Source organism: Nothoprocta perdicaria, unplaced genomic scaffold, assembly GCF_003342845.1.
Source record: "Nothoprocta perdicaria isolate Ctin4 unplaced genomic scaffold, notPer1 scaffold_3, whole genome shotgun sequence".
NCBI lineage: Eukaryota > Metazoa > Chordata > Aves > Tinamiformes > Tinamidae > Nothoprocta > Nothoprocta perdicaria.
This window is the reverse complement of record NW_020455532.1, coordinates 9,169,985-9,175,087: the sequence shown is the minus strand read 5'-3', so window position 1 is coordinate 9,175,087 and position 5,103 is coordinate 9,169,985. Positions and strand designations below refer to the sequence as shown.

The following is a 5,103-nucleotide window of genomic DNA, read 5'->3' as shown; positions in this document are numbered from 1 at the left end:
GGGGCTGGCAGCCCCTTTCCTGTGTTGCTCCATTCAGGTGCCTCAAAACAACACCTGAAACAAGGGAAATGCGGAAAATAGAGTCAATAAAAATAAAAATCAATAAAATATGACCTTTGGTGTGTTTTCATTAGACCAAGTAGTGTGTTCTGAGGACCGAAGAAGGGATGTAGGTTGAAGAGAAAAAGCAGCACCGCAGGGCTTGTCCTCAGGAGGGTGAGATCTGCTTGTAGCTCCACAATGATTTCCTGTCTGTGAAAACCACAAAATCCTTGTGTTGCACTTTCCTGTTCTTCACGTGGGGGTAGTAGCTTTGCAGAGGTGTAAATTCTTTGCAATTAATTAATCATTAGTACCTTGCATGCAGCAATCTCCGGTGGAAACGCTGGCTGTTGGCCRAAAGCAGTTGCCAAAGTCAGCACARTCCTTCAGGTTTCCTGAAGAGCTGTGGCATTTTAGGGCATGGAAAAGCACGTACCTAAAAATACAGGAGACTCTCAGGATGTCCACACTCGCTGCCCAGCACTGGGGGGAAAACAACCTTGACTCTTAAATGATTTTTGGTAATGCAGCCTCAGCTCCTTCTCAACCAACCTGTAAAGGACAGTTGCAAACCTGTTTAGATCCTTAAATGTGCTCGGTTATAATTTAGACCATGGTGTTTTATGTTTATTTTTTTCACGTGCTGTTATCTATTTCTTTTCGTGCTCTTAGGGCCTTCATTGCTTTTTGTACAGTGGGTATTGAGCAAAATGGGAAGCATRAACTGAAAGCAGTCAAATGCCTGTGTTTGTGTAGAAATGCCATCTCCCATCTTTCTCCTGTCACCTGATTTGGATGAGCCCCGACCTCTATAAGTGGCTTTCCACCAGCTCATCAGAAATTAAGCAGTCRTGCTTAATGAAAACATACCAATTAAGCAGTCATGCTTCGTTTTCGTGGTGGATCTGCTGTCACAGAAACGAGCATCTCTGCTCAGTGAAGAACCACGACAGGGAAATTTTTAGCCCCTCCTTTTTCTTTCTCTTGCTCCTTTCTTTTTCTCTTTCCCCATCACATCCCTCTTCCGCTGCCATGGGCCTGTCGTGCCCTGCACTCCATGGGTAAGTGCAAGTCTAAGACAAATTAAGGCCTCTGTCCAGTTAGACACAAGTGGAATAGTCTGATTTTTAAAATCTGACACGTCAAACATTTTAGCTTTATGCTCTTACCCTGTATCCTTACAATCTACTATCTGATTATTAAATATTTACAGGCATAGAAAGCTAATTTTCTCACTTAAAAAATAAARTTGCACTTGATGTAGCAGTACTTACTAATTAACAAAGGGGTTGCAAGCTTTGAGGGTCTGTAAAGCTTTTAAAGGTCGTTGGACCAAAGGTCATATAAATGCAGCTATTGCTAAAATCAGTTAATTGTTCACACAGCAACAGTGAGTCCATTTAGGAATACAGAAAGTTTAGATTTTTTTTTTAATTTGTTATTTACTTTGAATTACAGAAAGCGCTGTAATGGGGTGGGGAAAATGCCGAGGTTCATGAGGGAGGCGTGGAGATTTCTCCCAACTTTATTTCTTAATTTTGTTTGCCTCTCTGCTTGCAGATTCTCACAAACACAAAGATAAACACAAAGACCGAGAACACCGGCACAAAGAGCACAAGAAGGACAAGGAAAAAGACCGGGAAAAGTCCAAGCACAGTAATAGGTGAGGAAAAAGTTGATGAAGTCCACGTAGGCTGAAACCCTGTTGCTCATGCAGCCTTGTAAAAATTACCATGATAACAAATGAGGTTAGAATTGCTACATTTTGAGTACAATTTGTCAGTCTAGGTGCTTTTAAGCTTCACTTTGTAATTGCTTGCGTTTCTGTATACAGGTAGCCAAAGCCACATGTGTTGCAAAATGTGAGCCAAGACTAATGTGCAAGAGATGGTTGTAGTTTAGTGTCCCTGAAGGTGTTACCAATTAGTTGAACCTCATCTCCATGGAGAGTGATGAGTTAGGTTGATAATCAGACCCACCTGTGAGAAATTGTTTGCCGTAAACACGGAGCTTTCTTGAGTGTTGGGGTAGATTCCCTTGATGCAGCATAGAGGGACCTGATTGCTGAGCCTTCTGAATAGCAGTGCCTGGAAGGATGGTCCCTCCTGGGCATGGTTCTGTGAGACACTCCTTTCTGTGTTGGCCAAGTCTCAGCTGCTGGGTTAGATAGTGAATTTGAAAGGATCTGCATGCAGTTTTGCCTGGTGCTAATGATACGCTACACTGCCACTACTTGGAGGAGATGTTTCATACCAGCCACATGCTATGGAGTCCACACTGATGAAGATGAACATTTACTTCCTCCGTGGAGATCTATGGCACTTAAGGTGACATTGAATTCCATGCTGCAGCTGATGCTTTAACAGATGCTTTGAACGCAAAAAGCAGGATGTGCAGGTCTGTCCTTAGTGATTTGATCTGATATAGCACAGGGTAAGTGTCACCTGTGTGACAAAAAAAAAAAAAAAAGCTTTTTTTTTAGCCCAAAAAAGCTTTTTTAGTAACTCTTGGTGAGCAAGTGCTGTGGAGTCTGCCTTGAATGTAAAATCTGCTCAGTTCAGTTCCTGGAGGGTAAGTTACTGTCCTGGCTCTCTGTAGGAGCAGAGCGTTGGTGCTCTGGCCAAGCTAACGCTGTTAACTAATCACCGTGCAGCTGCTGTAACACAGAGTGAAGGGAACTGAAGAAGTTTGTGCTAACATGGATTTCTGTTAAAAAGAATTGTGTAAAGATTGAGATTGTGATTGCCCTGCTGGGCAGGGGGTCACACTTCAGTTTTCTGTCATCTGTTCAGAGGTTGTCCTGAGTGTTTCATAATGTGTTGTCTTTTTTAGAGAAGTAAACTGGCGAGAGGAAAGTTCTAGGTCAAATAATTTTTTTTTACTGTTTTTTACTGGTTTTTACTGGCTTTCACAGCAAACACTGCATACCTTAGGCAYGTTGTTTTGGGTGTTTTTCTTTGCCCCTCTCTCTATTACCTTGGTTTGCAGTTTCTGCAGTTYGGTAATCGTAGTTTTAGGATGCAGGCTGAAATCTTGTGTTTGTAGATGTTTATTGCTGCACTAGGAAAATATTCTTCTCCTTTTACAAGGGTTCCTGTAGCCATCTTTAAATTCCAGTTTTTCTTAATGATTTGACCCTACTTAGGTTGMGGATGGAAGTGATCAGAATATATTCAACAGGAAGAAATATTTTTCACCCAATATTTATGCTGAAATATTTTTCATTAACTCATAATGGCTYCTGTCTTGAAGATGCTTAGAACTGGTGGTGTAAATAATAACCAAATAGTAGGAGGGAGGTAAGAATGGTTAAGCTGGTTGGCAAGGTGTAGCTTTGCCATGAGATGAAATGTAATAGTTCTTAATTTTGAAGCAATTCCTTCCTCCTCACAACGTTACCTTGAAATTCCAGTGAAATTCCAGGAACGTTTTGTGTTTGGGCTTTACGAACAGATGGGGTTTTGGTCCAGGGCTTGTTCTGGCAGAAGATCGTGATGCTGCTTTGCCACTCTGGCTCTTACACAAGGTGGGACTTCATTAGTCCGAGTGCACAAATCAAAAGTTTGAATATTTTCTGCCTTTCAAAAGTGCCTCCTTCAAAAGGAGCTGCTGAATCACAAGCTCCAGCCTTGAAGCTGACATTCCAGGACAGGTAATTCTCACTTGGCTTGGCTGATCCCTTAGGGGAACTGTGAAATCTGTGCGGCCCTATCGGTGCCCTGTCTCATGCTGRTTATTTGGCTGCTCGTTGTGTAAAACCCACTTGATTTCTAAAACAAACATTTTAAAAATACTTGACCTCATAATTGAGGAAGTTTTTTTGACTTCCCAAATCCGTTAAGTCATCTACATAATTTTATAAATGTAAATTGTTCTTGTAAGGATTATATTCAGTGGGTAATTGTCTTAAGAAGCAGGTAGGCAAGCTCACAGCAAGGATTTAGAGGTGGAGTGAAGATTTCTAGTAAGAAGAGAATTGCTTGGCACAGCGGGGGACCTTCTACAAGGATTCGGATGTGGGGTGTTCTTGTGGCCAGGTGCCTTCTAAGAGTTCGTGTGGCCACTCCAAGGATGGCAGAGACCATGGAGGAGATAAGGGACAGGGTGGGGAGACTGAAGGGAGCTGAGGAGGGTGAGAATAATCACACCCGGGGGAAGTGCTTTTTTGACTGAAAATGTGCTTTCATAGCGAGTTTTAGCCTAATACACCACTTTCAAGTGGTGTATTTTCAAGGGTTTAAACAAGAGGTGGATCAGGGAAGAGTGCACTGAGTCCCTTGCCAGTTACAAAAATTGAAATAAATCCTTTAAAGAATTAACTCTGATTAATTATTCCAATTACATAGAAATCTTGAGAAAACTGATTCTCTACTGCAGAAAAGTTGCTTTATTCTTGCAAAAGATGTGCTCTATATTTTGCAATTGTCAAGGACTTGGGATYTTGCTTTTATTGAAAAGCTCCAGACATCGCTGTCTTGCAAACTTGAATTGCACCTCCCTCCCCATCAGAAGGTGACAGGAATTTCCTTGGTGCCCCCCGAGAGGTGCAGGGTAACCCTGCGCCAGGGCATGGGGAACATTGCCAGCAGTGCCAGGCTGTGGGCACCTCGTTGCTGCCTGCAGCAGTTTGACAAGTTCATCTTCTCTTCAGCACCTAAACAAGGCTCTTAAACTAGAACCCGTGTCAAGAAAGCGGAGAAGCTCCCAGGCAGGAGAATGTTTCCTGCATGCAGCCTTTGAAGGAAGGATCTAAAGTGCCAAGATAAGTCTCAGGATTAGCTAACACACATAATCTTAATTTCATATGAAGWTTTCATATGAAGTGTGCGGGCTGCTTTGTAGAGCTGCTTAATTTTCCTTCTTGCTTTCTTTCCCACTCACAAGATGACACTTTCATATCCTCAGCACCCTTTTACAGCTGCAGTATACTGGTAGAAAGCACCACTTGTTTGTGATSCGTCCTTGTCACACCTCGAGGAAGGAAACTGTAGAGGCTGATCGGGAGAAATCCATGCCAAAGAATAAAGCCACAGCACGCTCGGAAAAATGGCCCCGTGTTGC

General features: G+C 42.5%; 1 protein-coding gene across 1 annotated transcript in view; it reads left to right on the top strand.

The window, feature by feature from the left end:
• Positions 1 to 1,605: 1,605 nt before the first annotated feature.
• TOP1 (DNA topoisomerase I) overlaps positions 1,606 to 5,103 on the top strand; it is a 33,685-nt gene continuing 30,187 nt past the window's right edge. The window contains exon 1 of the mRNA XM_026042069.1: positions 1,606 to 1,705. The gene's annotated coding sequence lies outside the window, so the exon portion shown is untranslated. The remainder of the gene's footprint in view (positions 1,706 to 5,103) is intronic.